Source organism: Canis lupus, chromosome 28 (genome assembly GCF_011100685.1).
Source record: "Canis lupus familiaris isolate Mischka breed German Shepherd chromosome 28, alternate assembly UU_Cfam_GSD_1.0, whole genome shotgun sequence".
Lineage (NCBI taxonomy): Eukaryota > Metazoa > Chordata > Mammalia > Carnivora > Canidae > Canis > Canis lupus.
The window spans coordinates 7,498,538-7,513,988 of NC_049249.1; the positions used below are offsets into that span (position 1 = coordinate 7,498,538).

Below are 15,451 nucleotides of genomic sequence, written 5' to 3' on the forward strand. Positions count from 1 at the left end.
TATAGAAAATCCAAAAGAATAAAACAAAAACTCTTCTGGAATTTAATTAATTATCAGCAATAGCAGAGTTTCAAGATATAAGGTTAATGTACAAAAATTAATAGCTTTCCTATTGTTTGTTAGCAGACTCAATATTGTCGTGATGTCAATTCTTCCCAACTTGAACTTTACTTATTTGTTTGTTTGTTTGTTTGTTTGTTTAGTTAGTAAATGAACTCTACTCCCCATGTAGGGCTTGAACTCACAAATCTGTGATTAGGAGTCACATTTTCTGCGAACTGAGCCAGCCAGGTGCCCCCAAATTGAACTTTAGATTCAAGGCATTCCTCATCAAAATCTCAGCAAATTATTTGATGGATATTGAGAAACTGATTCTAAAGTTTAATGGAGAGGCAAAAAACCCCAGAATATGCAACAGGATACTTAAAGAGAAGAACAAAGTTGGAGGACTGACACTACTTGACTTTAAGATTTATTGTAAAGACAGTGTGTTGGGGTGCCTGGGTGGCTCAGTTGGTTTGTCATCTTCCTTTGGCTCAGGTCATGATCCTGGGTCCTGGGATGGAGCCCCACATAGGGCTCCCTGCTCAGTGGGGAGTCTGCTTCTCCCTCTGCCTCTCCTTGTTTGTGCTTATGCTCTCTCCAATCTCTCTCTCAAACAAACAAATAAATAAATAAATAAATAAATAAATAAATAAATAAATAAATAAATAAATAAATAAATAAAATCTTAAAAACCAAAAAAGACAGCGTGTTACTGACCAAAAAAACAGACATATATATCAATGGAACAGAATAGAGAGCCTTGAAATAGACTCACATAAATGGATTCAACTGATATTTGACAAAGGGGCAAGGACAATATTATAGACTATATAATAGAGCAAAAAGGCTTTTCAACAAATGGTGCTGGAACAACTGGACATTTACCTGCAAAGAAATGAATTTAGATACAGACTTTACACTATTTCCAAAAATTAACTCAAATTAGATCATAGACCTAAACTCATCCATGTAAAATTATAAAACTCATAGAAGTTAACATTGGGGAAAATCTGGATGACCTTGGATGGCAATGACTTTTTAGATGCACGATCCATGAAAGAATCTGCTGGATTTTATTAAAATTAAGAACTTATGTTCTGTGAATGCCATTGTCAAGAGAATAAGAAGACAGGTCACTGATTTGGAGAAAATATATTCAAAAGACATGACCAGATATGAGACTATTCAAAATATGTATACAAAGAACTTTTAAAATCCAACAGTAAGAAAATGAACAACACAATTTAAAAAATGGGAAAAAGACCTGAACAGACACCTCACCAAAAAAGATACACAAATGGCAAGTATGAATATGAAAAGATGTTTCATATCATATGTTATTAGGGAATTGCAAATCAAGGAGATACCATTGCATACCTACCAGAATGGCTAAAATCTGAAACATGAATACGACTAGATACTAGCAAAGATGTGGAGTATCAGGAACTCTCATTCAGTGCTGGTGGGAATACAAAATGGTACAGCTACTTTGGAAGACAGTGTGTCAGTTCCTTCTAAAACATACTCTTACCATACAGTGTAGCAGTTATACTCTTTGTTATTTCTCCAGATGAGTTGAAAACTTATGTCTACACAAACACCTGCACATGAATGTTTATAGCAGTGTTCTTCCTAATTGCCAAAACTTAAAAGCAACCAAGATGTCCTTCAGTAAATGAATGGATAAATGGTATTTAGATAATGGAATAGTATTCAACACTAAAACAGAATGAGCTATCAAGTGTGAAAAGACACGGAGGAACTTTAAATGCCATATTATTAAGTGAAAAAAACCCATCTGAAAAGGCCATGTACGCTATGTGATATCCTGAAAAAGGCAAAACTATGGAGACAGTAAAAAGATCATTGGTAACCAGTTTGGTGGTGAGGTGGATGAATTGGTGACATACAAAAGGATTTTTAGGGCAATGCAACTACTATGTATGATACTATGATGTTGGACACATGTCATTATATATTTGTCCAAGCGCATGGACTGTACAGCACAAAGACTGAACCATAAACTATGGACTTTGGGTAATAATGATCTGTCAGTGTAGATTAATTGATTATAATGAATGTACCACTCGGGTGGGCCATTTGGATAGTGGAGGAGACTACAGATGTGGGGGCCAAGGAGTATATGGGATATCCCTATACCTTTCCCTCAATTTTGCTGTGAACCTAAAACTGTTCAAAAAAGTAAATTCTAATTTAAATTGGAAAAAATTGAACTCATCCATGTAATTACAAGGTGATGATATAAAGCATTAGTACCATTGTAGAAACCTCCCTCATCCCTGTTCCCAGCAACTGTGTCTTCTTTCTCTTAGTACTGAGTTTTAACAGCACTGATTAATATTTTGTTTTTGAGCTCTATTTAAATGGAATCATGCAGAATGTATCTTTTTGGATGTCTGAGTTCTTTCACTCAACACGGTTTGGGATATGTCATTTGTGTTATTGCATCTAGCTGTAATTAAATCAGTACAGTGTTCCATTATAGAATTTACTATAACTTATTTATTACATGAACTATAATGTCAGTTTTGAGTATTCAGAAACTTTGTCCCTTCCTTCCTGTTTATTAACTGCATATGTGACCTCTGAGTAACTGAAGTATTACTGTATGAATAAAATAAAATTTATATTAATTTTTTATTTGTAAAGATATAAATTCACTAATTGGTATAATCATACATTTTAAATTAGTAAGATATAAGTATTAGTAAGTTTTAGAATTAAATTATAATTATTACATTATTTCACATATGTAACATTGATTTGTTACTGCTTTGCTGGAACATTTGCAGTATTCTTGACTGATTAATTGCATTTCAGATTCTGATTATATGCTTTATGTATAGTCTTTTGTGTTATTGGTGGATTGTTATGATTTCTTGTTTTGTTTGTGCAACTTGATTGTCATTTTGTAAAGGTAGTGCATGTAACATTTCTTTCTTTTGTCACTTATACCACCAGCTTCTCCTCTTTTTATCTGCCCTCATTAGAGAGGGCTACATAAAGCAGGTTTATGCTTGCAGCTGATTTAATACAGTTGAATGACATAAAAATCCTAAAAAGTAGATCAGAAAAAAGCAAAAGCTTAAATATTTATTGAATAGAATGAAGAATTAGGTCAGTTATACGGAAAAGTAAATAGTGCTACTTTGCCAAGAACATGAAAGCTAACAAAAACAAAAGCATTTTGGAGTTCTATAAGCAAAGGAGGAAGATCAACAGAATTTATAGATTACCTTAACTCCATTGACACATGAAAGTGCTCAGCTTTCTGTTTTTCTGTAATTTATAATCAGTTAATCACTTAATTATAGCAAGTGCCTCTTATAAAGGTGGTAGAAAGCAGAAATAGAATAGGGAAGGAAATGGTTGAGGAGTACTTTAAAAAGTTATTTATATTGGGTGTTTTGGAAACCTGATGACAGACAACCTAGATTATCTAAGAAGTGGCAGATGCTACTACAAAGCCCCAAGCCATTCTTTAACACCTTTGAGGTACTAAAGCCCCTGAAAACCAGAAAGGTAAAATGTAGCACCTACCTCTTGAAAAGGAAAAGGAGGTAATTTATAATTTAGGTAATCTGAGCATTAGAAAATTATGCAATTTATAATGACCTTTAACAATGCTAGATAATCTAGAAGTTATATTTTAAAATTATTCTAGACTCTGATTCTAGCTTAGAAGGCATATCTTGGAAATATTGAAGGTTTGGTTCCAGACTACTGCAGTAAAGCAAATATCTCAGTAAAAGGAGTCAGATGAATAGTTTGGTTTCCCAGTGTGTATATATATGAGTTATGTTTACACTATACTGCAATATGTTAAGTGTGCAATAGCATTATGTCTAAGAAAGTGTAGACACCTTAATTAAAATATATTTTATTGCTAAAAAAATGCTAACCATCATCTAAGCTTTTTAGTAAGGTGTGATATTTTGCTGGTAGAGGGTCTTGCCTCAGTGTTCAAGGCTGCTGATAGATCAGGATGGTGGTTGTTGAAGGTTGGGGTGATTGGGGCAATTTCTTAAAATAAGACAACAATGAAGTTTGCTGCATTGAATGACCTTTCCCTTTGATGAATGATTTCTCTGTAGTATGCAATACTATTTTAGCATTTCACTCACAGTAGAACTTTTTTAAAAAAATGGAGTAATTTCTCAAACCACTGCTTTGAGAAATTACTGCTTTATCAACTAAGTTTACATAACACTCTAAGTCCTTTGCTGTCATTTCACAGTCTTCCCAGCATTTTCACCAGGAGTAGATTCCATCTCAAAAAAACCATTTTCTTTGCTCATCCATAAGAAGCAACTCATACTCCGTTAAGGTTTCATATAGGGTTGCAGCAATTCAGTCACATCTTTAGGCTCTACTTTTAATTCTGGTTTTCTTGCTCTTTCCACTGCATCTACAGTTACTTCCTCCACTGAAGTCTTGAACCCCTCAAAGTCATCCATTAGGGCTAGAATCAGCTTCTTCCAAACTCCTGTAAATGTTAATTGACCTCTTTCCATGAATCGTGAATATTCTTAATGACATCTAGAATGATGAATCCTTCCCAGAAAGTTTTCAATTGAATTTGCCCAGACCCATCAGAAAAGTTGCTTCAAAAAAAAAAAAAAAAAAAAAAGAAAAGTTGCTTCATTAGCCCCGAACAAGAGAGTCAGCTTGTCCTCCGAAGCTTTGGAGTCAGGCTTTGACATCACTCCAGCTGTGAAAGTCCTAGATGACACCTTCTTCCAATATAATAAGACTGTTTGTGCTATATGGAAAAATCTGGTGTTTAGTGCAGCCACCTTTGTTATCCTAACTAGATTTTCTGGATAACTTGTAGTTTCTATATCAGCCCTTGCTGCTTCACCTTGCACTTAAAAAAAAAAGAAAATTTATTTATTTATTTTACAGAGAGTGAGTGGGGGAAGGGGCAGAGAGAGAGAGACAGACAGACAGAGAGAGAGAGAATCCTGAAGCAGACTCTCTGCTGAACGCAGAGCCAACGTGAGGTTCAATCCCAGGACACTGAGATCATGATGTGAACTGAAATCAAGAGTCAGCTGCTCAACTGACGGAACCCCCTAAAGGCCCCACCTTGCACTTGTATATGGTGGAGACAGGGTCTTTCCTTAAACCTCATGAACCAACCTCTGCTAGCTTCCAACTTTTCTTCACCTTTTTTCAGCCTTCACAGAATTGCAAGTTAGGGCCTTACTCTGGATTAGGTTTTGGTTTAAGGGAATGCTCTATTCAGACCACTAAAACTTTCTCCACATCAGCAATTAGGCTGTTGTGCTTTCTTAACATTTGTGTATGTTCACTGGAGTAGCACTTTTAATTTCCTTTAAGAACCTTTCCTTTGCATTTGTAACTTGGCTATTTGGTGCAAGAAGTGTAGCTTTTGGCCTATCTGGGCTTTCAACATACCTTCTTCACTTGGTTTAATCATTTCTAGCTTTTGATGCAAAATAAGAGATGTGTGACTCTTCCTTCCACTTGAACACTTGAGGCCATTATAGGGTTATTAATTGGTCTAATTTCAGTATTTTTGTGTTTCAGGGAATAATGAGGCCTGAGAAGAGGGGAGATGTGGAATGGTTGATTGGTAGAGCAGTCAAAACATATAGCATTTATCCATTATGATCAATGATTTATATGAGCACCATTCTTGGTGCCCCACAGCAACTACAATAGTAACATCAAAAATCACTGACCACAATTCCCCATAACAAATACAGGAATAATGAAAAAGTTTGAAATATTGAGAGAATTATCAAAATGTGACACGTGTGTATAAGACACGTACATATCCTAAAACCAACAACTTCTTTTTTCTAATGATAATAATATAGTATGATGAAAATATCTGGTGAAAAGTAGCTATTTCACTAAATTAATTTGAAGCATAGGCAAACAAATCCTTTTGTTGCTGTTGTTTTTTGATTGATTTTTAGTTTCCAAATATGAAGATAAAACAACTTCCCTGATTATCACACTAACATCTAAAATATTTAAATTAAAAAATCATAATCTCTTAAATCAGCTTTTCTTTCTGGCTAATTTTTTACAGTGGTAGCACCATTTTTCTTGCCTCCTTTCCTGGAAAATCTGTAGTTATCTTAGATGTATTTCTTTTTTACAGGCCCAATCACACTCTTTCCCCATAACTAATTTCTAGTGTTCTGTATTTAGTGATATCTACTTTTTTCCACATGTCTACAGTGGCAGTAGTGAAAGTGGCTAATGATTTAGATGGTGGGTGCTACTGATCATGCATACTAGATCAAGATCATAGATTATTGGAGCATCATTTCTTGAACTAGTGCTGGAAGAAATTAGCTAGGGAGGATAGCTCCTTTGTTTTGACAGTCCCAACTTCATCTCCAGCTTAAGTTTTCAAGGCTCTGAAAAATGTTCCCTTGCTCCAGATAAGTATTATTAAATGTAACCATTTTTTAGAATGTTGAATAAAATATTTTAAATAAGATACTTGTATTAATCAGGACTGTTAACAGAAAATTGGTAAGAACTGACAGAAAAACCCAACTCAAAATGCCCTAAACAATAAAGGGAAATTATTAGCTAACTGTGACTGGAAGTCCAAGATGTGAGATAAGCCAGCCCACTGCTCAGCAGATGTCACCAAGGACCCAGTTTCTCTGTCCCTCCTTTAGCTCTACTTTATACGATATTGGCCTCATTGTCGGGCTGGTGCCCCAGCAACTATAGGCTCTCTCTAGTAATGAAACAGCTGCCTAGTTACAGTTCCAAACGTTATATGCCCTATCATCTAAAGAAAACTGAATGGGTCCCTCTACAAGCTGCTCTGGAACACCCTGTGCGTAAGAGGGTGATAATTGCTAATTGACCTAAATTCATCAGGATTCATCCTTGGAGCTTGGATATAGGTTCAGTCCAATCTAGACCAGTCAGACCTGTGAGGGGGAGCAGAGTGATTTTCCAAAATGTATTTGGGGACCGTTTCAAGAAGGGAGAATGGATGATAGGCATTAAATCACAGATGTTTCCTGAAATATTTATTTTTAAAATTTTTTATAATAATAAATTTATTTTTTATTGGTGTTCAATTTGCCAACATACAGAATAACACCCAGTGCTCATCCCGTCAAGTGCCCCCTCAGTGCCCACCACCCAATCACCCCCACCCCCCGCCCTCCTCTCCTTCCACCACTCCTAGTTCGTTTCCCAGAGTTAGGAGTCTTCCATGTTCTGTCTCCCTTTCTGATATTTCCTACCCATTTCTTCTCCCTTCCCTTCTATTCCCTTTCACTATTATTTATATTCCCCAAATTGTTTCCTTAAATATTTAGCTATTACTACTTACATTTTATGTAAAACACACATGCTTATGTTTCAGGAGGTCTAGGTTGGAATTTGTTTATGTGTTTTAGTTTTAAAAATTCCTTAGGTTGCTCTGTTGCATACCTGTGGTTGAGAACCACTGATAGTATGATATCCTTTAATTCTTATAGATTGAAATAGTATAGTTCTCAAATAATGCTAGATTTCTGCCTCCAGAGGGCGCTGTTTCTTTAACAAGAAAAGGAAGAATTAATTCCGTTGTTTATAGGCTAAATCTTTAAAAATTTTAATTTAGGAGTTAGCTGATAATGTTCCTGACTTTCTGGTGAGATTGTAAGGATTGAGAGTATTTTGGTTTCATTTATAGTAGAATTTACTAGGAAGTCCAAATTAATACTCTTAACAGTCTCTAAATTACAACTAGAAATATTTAGAAATGTCTTATCAGGGGCAGCCCCAGTGGTTTAGCAGCTTAGCGCCACCTTCAGCCCAGGACCTGATCCTGGGGACCCCGGATCGAGTCCCACGGCAGGCTCCCTGCATGGAGCCTGCTTCTCCCTCTCCCTATGTCTCTGCTCCACCCTCCGCCCCCCATTCTCATGAATAAAAAAAATTTTTTAAAGTCTTATCAAATAATTTAGTGTATTTTTGTGTATACATACAGGAAAAGCTACAATGAAAACTTTTAGTTTCTTTCCATGTTTTTTGAAAATCAAGTATAGTGAGTCAGTTCATGCAGTTCATGTACATATGTTTTCTAATGATTATATTTGCCTCGATTATAAAACAAACAGAATCCTTAACCCTTAGCAAGATGCTTGTGTTGAATTTAAAAATGTTCCCGCCTAGGACTACTGTCTGAAATTTTTCTTTCACACAGCACAGCCACTTACTGCCTTAGATTTCTTTATTTGATATTATACCCTGTGAACGTACTAATAAACTTTTAAAAATACAAATACCCCCTACCCCAAATTACATTTATCATGTTGAGAAAAGTTGTCTTAACTTGGATAGTTTATGGGAAAAGCAAAACCTGCTCTTGGTATAATCTCAGAAAAATAGTTTACAGCTAACCTTTCAACAATGTAGGGGTTAGAGATGCTGATCCTCTCCCCTCCCCCCCTGCCTTCCCCGCAGTTAAAAATTCATGTATAACTTTAAAAAAAATAAGCTGGAATTCATGTGGGGCTTGAATTCATGACCCCAAGATCAAGAGTCAAATCTTCTACTGACTGAGCCCCACAGGCACCCCCAAAATCCATGTAACTTTTGATTCTCCCCAAACTTAACTTTGCCTTATGATAGAAAGAAAAATGTGCTAAGTATTATAGGATAACTGTACGGTTCTGAGTTTTAGGCTTCCCTTATCTGGCTACCTTCTGGATAGCAGTCTAGCTTCAACTCTGTAGTGATCTATATTTATCTGCTTAGATTCAGTAATGGTAGTGAGACATGAAATAGAACTGATTGTGAACACCAGAGCAAAATGCAAAGTGGTAAAGAAATTGGCTTTTAAGTGGTATCAATAAAAGTGTGTTGTGGCATAGTTCTGTGGGCTATAAGCGTTTGCCATCTTAGATATCTGCTCCTAATGCTAGTAGGTTAAAGAGAGATTATGTATTACTGCCATGGCTAATGCACAGTAAATATGACTCCCTTTTCCATTTCGCTCCTGTTTCATGTTTAAAAAAAATCACCCTGTGAATGTTTAATGCCCAAAGTTTTTCTCCCTTACATGTAGATAACTATCGTAAGTTAAGCTAACTTGGGCAATTTGGATAGTTTGGGGTTTCAATTTGCTGGTTGTTTCCATGCAATTCACTCAGTCAGCATTTATTGAGCATTACTAGGTACCCAACACTAATGAGTGTAGGAAAACAAGCATTTTTTTTTTTTTAACATCTGGCTGCCAAGTTCTGTTAGGTTCATTAATTATAGAAGTTTGCTCAAAACAGCACTCTTAGGTTATGATGCTGATTCTCTTTTCATAGATGAGAAAAAATAGGATCTACAAAAGTAATTTGCTCAAGATGTAAAGATAAGTGAAACAGTGGGAACTAAAATCCCTCCCCTTTTCTCACATCCATGGCCCGTATTTTTTATGGGCCATTTCTCCATTATTCATATCAGTGGGATGGTGATTTTTTTTTTTTTAAGATTTTGTTTATCTGTTCATGAGAGGCAGAGACACAGGCAGAGAGAGAAGCAGGCTCCCTACAGGGAGCCTGATGTGGGACTCAATCCCAGAACCCCGGGACCACGCCCTGAGCCGAACGCAGATGCTCAACCACTGAGCCACCAAGGCGTCCCTGGGATGGTGATTTTTAAAATGGCCTCAGATTCTTTGATACTTCTCTTATGAAGAATAGTGATTTATGTTCCCTCCCCTTGAATCTGGGCCAGCTAGTGACTGCTTTAACCATTGGGTACAGTGGAAATAATGTTGTGTGAGACTCTGAGGCTAGGACATAAATGGCAATGGCACTTCCACCTTATTCCAGTTATTCCAAGCATGGAAAACACATGCTTAGAGGCCTGAACTGCTATGCAAAAAGGCCATGCACCTTGCAGCCACTGTGAGGAAGCCAGGCCATGCAACAGGGAGAGGCAACCCATCACAGGTGCCAGACATGCAGTGAGGAAACCTCAGGATGATTCCATCCCTCAGCTTTTAGGTCTTGCTCCAGCCTTCAAGTTGTCTCAGCTGAGGTCTTAGATAGAGTGGAGCAAAGTCATCCCCACTGTTCCCTGTCTGCATTTCTAGCCACTAGAACCTTTACGCATAATAAAATGCTTGTTATTTTAGGCCACTAAGATTTGAAGGTAGCTTGTCACTCAGTAGCTGGATCAACCGGTGACAGAAAGCTCCTTTCTAGCCCACATGGTCTCTTCTTTTTTGCTATTCTTTCACTAGACATATACTCCACGCTAATTTGTTAATATTTATTCTGTGATTGTTTTATTTTCCAACTAGGTTATATATAAACTTCAAGACAGGAAATTAAAAACAATTTCTTTAGCAAGGATTCTTCTATTGACTACTCTGTTGCAAGCAGTATTCTAGGTGAACAAAAACAGACGCAAACTTCCTGCTTTAATGGAGCATACATTTCAGTGGATGTTTTGTACCTACCTTACCTAGGGTACCAAATTTATAGTGCCCAGTAACGTGTTATTGATAAACACTAATGTTAAACTTCTCAATCTTCAGGTTTTTCTGAGTAAACTTGCATTGCATTAAAAATTTTAAAAGACACTACTGGCTTAAGTTGCCAGAAGTAACTGTTTTGAGTCAGAACTAATTTGCTACTCCCATATTTAGTAGTGCGTCAGTAAAATTTTAGTCAATGACATTAATACTAGCTTATCTTAAATTCCTGTTTTATTTAAAGTACTGATTATTTTACTTTATTCTTTTTTAAAAAATATTTTATTTATTTATTCATGAGAGACACAGAGAGAGAGAGAGAGGCAGAGACACAGGCAGAGGGAGAAGCAGGCTCCGGGCAGGGAGCCTGACGTAGGACTCAATCCTGGGTCTCCAGGATCAGGTCCTGGGCTGAAGGCGGCACTAAACTGCTGAGCCACCTGGGCTGCCCTATTTTACTTTATTCTTTTGTTAAGGAGAGACGTTGTAGAAAGTTTGTATTGTGTATGTCAAATTTGTGTTAGATCTCTGAGAGTTGAGAGAAGAAAAATCTTTCTTGGAAACTCCTGTTCCAGTCCTGCTCTAAAAACAGGCATGCAAATGGAATGATGACTACCAGTAGTTGATTTCCTTTCAGTCCAATATGGCAGTGAGTAGTGAGTGGTTAGAGATTGTGAAAATTGGGCAGGGAGGCAAAAAAGCATTAAACTGTGAAATTGGCACATTTTGATTGTTCTTTATTACCGTCTTTTACACTGTTCTGAAAATTTTTAAGGCACACAAACCAAAATACCTAGAAAGGGTTCCTGATTATATTTTTAAAGTTACAACTCAAATGACATCCTCTCCATCAAGCTTTTTATCAAATAAGTAGTAATTATTTCCTCCTTTGTTTACTCAGGATACTTTGTTAAACCTCTGCTATAGCACTAGTCATATTTTGTTACACAGGTCCCCCTTTATATTCTTATGTATATTAGTATATATAAGGATATGTCCAATCCATCCCCAGTGGATGCTTGAAACCTTGGATAGTACCAAACCCTATATATATATTGTTTCCTTCAATATACACATGGCTATGATAAAGTTTCAAAGTTAGACACAGTAAAAGATTAACAATACCCAATAATAGAACAATTATAACAGTGTACTACAATAAAAGTTATGTGAATGTGGTCTTTCTCAAAATACCTTATTGTGCTGTACTCCCCCTTCTTTTTGTGATGATGTGAGATGATAAAATGCTGTTGTGATGAGAGGGAGTAAGGTAAATGATGTTGGCATTGTGGTGTAACATTAGGCTGCTGTTGACCATTTCGTGATATGTCAGGAGGATCTTCTGCTTCTGGACCGAGGTTGACTGCAGTTAACTGAAACTGCAGAAAGTGAAACTATGGATAAGGCTGTGGGGTGGGGTGGGGTTGCAACAATATTGTATCTTTCCCTGGATTGTGAGATCCTTGAGAGTGGGAACTTACTCATCTCAGTGTCTTTATAGTGATCTTATTCATAGACGTGATATAAATTGTATATTGTATTAAACTGTATCTAAATAGAATATGTAACTACTAATGGTTAGTGATACTGAAGTCTCTTCTTAGTCAAAAATCTACACGGCTATTAGTTTTGTCAGAAATATTACATTGCCATCCCCAGCCTATCCCCAAATCAAATTAAATTTAGTTCTCATGCTTTACTGTTCAGGGTGAGAGTTGTTCATCTTCCCTAAGGTGTTTGTACAGAGTATTCTGGGGGCTTGTGTAGCCCCTCCCTCTGAAACAAAACAAAACAAAACAAAACAAAACCTGAGAGGAAGGCAGAGATCATTCCAGTTTTAACTTTTAAGATGCTCCATAAGTTTATGTGAGCCTTTAAAAGAAAACCTGGTCACAGGGATCTTTTGTCTTGGTTACAAAGGCCACAGTGCCTAGTTTGCCGTTCCCCTGTTGCCATTCTATCAGAGTACTGTTGTCTGAGTGAGAACTCACAACTACCATTTCTTCTTTTTCTAGTTTCTTAAGGTGAAAGTTTAGGTTATTGATTTGAGATCTTTTTTCTTTTATAATATAGGCATGCATACTATAGCATTTTCTCTAAGTATGGCTTTCATTGCATCCATAAATTTTGGTATTTTTTTATTTATTTGTTATGTTTTGTTTTTCTTTTTCTTATTTCTCAAAATATTTTCTGATTTGGATCATGATTAATTCTTTGACCCATTGACCATTGATTATTTAATGGAGTCTATTGTTTAATTTCTACTATTTGTTAATTTCCCAAATGTGCTGCTGTTACTAATTTCTAATTTCATTCTGTTGTACTTGGGAGTACATACTTTGAATGATTTCAGTCCTTTTAAGGCTTGTTTTATGGCCATACATATGCCCTCTTCTGGATGGCATCCCATGTTCACTTGGAAAATAATGCATGCACTGCTGTTTTTGAGTGGGATATGCTATAGATGTCTGTTAGGTCTAGTTTTTTTGTATTGTTGATCAAAAATTTTTCTTCTGTGTGTTCAAATCCATTGAACCCTTGTAATAATTTTTTCATTTCATTTATATTGTACCTTTCAACTGTAGAATTTTTTTTAAGATTTTATTTATGTGAGAGAGAGAGAAAGCAAGAGAGAGAGAATGAGCAGGGGGAGGGGCAGAATGAGAAGCAGACTCCCTGCTGAAAGGGGAGCCTGATGTAGGGCTCAATCCCAGGACTCTGGGATCATGACCTTAGCCCAAGCAGACACTTGACTGACTGAGCTACCCAGGCTTCCCTCAACTGTAGCATTTCTACTTAAAAAAAAAAAAATTGTCTTTAATTAATTAATTAATTAATTAATTAATTTATTTTTGACAGGGAAAAATGTTTTTTAATTACGTACTCAATCCATTTGGTGTATTTCAAAAGGTGCAATACTTTTCTTCATTTATCAGTGAAAGAAGTTAGAAATTAACTTCAAAAAAAAATTCAGTAAATGGCAAACAAATTTCCTTGAAAGTCACAGTCACATATATAGTGCATCCTAGAAAAGAGGAGGGGCAAGACAGGTTCCACCCACTTTCATGAGTTTCATCAAATACTGGACCTACTCAAGGGTGGAGAGAAAAGGCAACTTTCAAAAAGGAGTATGTTATTAAATGAGGCATTTACTATACTCCTTCCTAAGAGCACCAGGTGGGGAACAAGTTTTCTTTTTTTTATTTATTTATTTATTTTTTTAAATTTTTTTTTGGGAACAAGTTTTCTAAACTAGATCTAGGAAGTGGAATGTGGAATCAATCCGTCCTCCTCCCCTTAAGGGCTGTCCAATGGTTAATGAATTTAAAAAACATGGCTAAATGAAAACAAACCCCACACACACTCCCCGCACCACCATCCCACCCCACCCCCGCAAAAAAAAAACAAAAAAAACAAAAATAAAACAACAACAACAACAAAAAACTAAATGTCCCAGATCATTCTCCAGAGTGGATGGAGCCCGGGAGCAGCTTCAACAACCCAAATTAGTCTGTTACAGAGTCATCACAAGCATGCCTTGCTTTTAAACAAAAAAAAAAATTTTTTTTTGAAACGACAGAACAAAAACTAGTACTAATCACTTTTCTGACAATACACAATTACTCAAATTAACTAGTACTGAGAGGGGTAAGGGGACCATACCTATATGGGCCTTGTCTCACACGAGTGCATGTGGGTAGGTGCAGGGCATTTGTCATTATTGCAAAAACGAATTTTAATCTTTAATCTTTAGTTTGATTTAACATTGCTTTTAGTACGATGCTGACACCAGTTGTGCAGAAAGGGCTCTGGAGAGATGTTCATAGCAGCACACACCTGCGGCTCTTCTTCGGTTCTGGAGGCTCCAGGGCAGCCAATATTGCTTCGTCAAATACATTCTTTAGGCCTTTCTGTGTGAGTGCAGAACACTTCACATACTTGACCGCCTTCAGGTCACGGGCCAGCTTTTCAGCAGTCTCTGGAGTGATAGGCTTCTGTTTGTTCTTGGCAAGTTTCTCGATAGTAGAGGGGTCATCTCGGAGATCAATTTGGGTCCCAACAAGCAAGAAAGGAGTCTTTGTCTTTGGACAGTGGTGAGTTATCTCAGGCACCCACTTTTCCTTCACATTTTCATATGAGGATGGAGAGACCACTGAAAAACAGACTAGAAATACATCTGTTTGTGGATAACTCAGCGGTCGTAATCTGTCATAATCCTCTTGCCCTGCAGTATCAAAAAGTCCAAGGGTATATGGCTCTCCACCAATCATAACCTGTGACTGCATAGTTGTCAAAAACAGTCGGCATATACTCAGATGGAAATTTGTTTGTTGTGTAGGATATCAGGAGACATGTTTTACCAACGGCACCATCGCCCACAACAACGCACTTAATTGTCTGCATTGCTGAAACAGTTTTGTATCCACTTTAAATATATCAAATTCGATGATGACCTCAGCTCCTCTGCCGGGGCCTGTCTTTTTATTTATATTCTCTTTTTGAGGCATTGCTGTATTTTCCTTTAGCTCCTGAGACATGGTTTCCTGTAGTTCTTTGGACATATTTTAAATAGCTGATTTAAAGTCTTTGTCTTGGGGCACCTGGGTGGCACAGTTGGTTAAATGTCTGACTCTTAGTTTCAGCTCAAGTCAAGATCTCGGGATTGTGAATTGAGCCCTGTGTTAGGCTCCCCGCTCAGCAGGGAGTCTGCTTCCCCCCTCTCTCTGCCCCTTCCCTGGTTTATGCACATTCTCTCTTTCTCTTAAAAAAAAAAAAAAAAAAAAAGGAAAGAAAAAAATGAATAAATAAAACTTAAAAAAAAATAAAGTCTTTGTCTTATAAGTCCAATGACTGAGCCTCCTTAGTAAGAGTTTCTGTTGATTGCTTTTTTCCTGTGTATGAGTCATACTTTCTTAT

The 15,451-nt window shown here is 36.7% G+C and overlaps 1 protein-coding gene and 1 pseudogene across 1 annotated transcript in view; one reads left to right on the forward strand and one right to left on the reverse strand.

Annotated features, from left to right (window-relative positions):
• EXOC6 (exocyst complex component 6) overlaps positions 1–15,451 on the forward strand; it is a 207,226-nt gene that overhangs the window by 112,117 nt on the left and 79,658 nt on the right.
• Positions 14,250–15,029, reverse strand: LOC607429 (annotated as a pseudogene).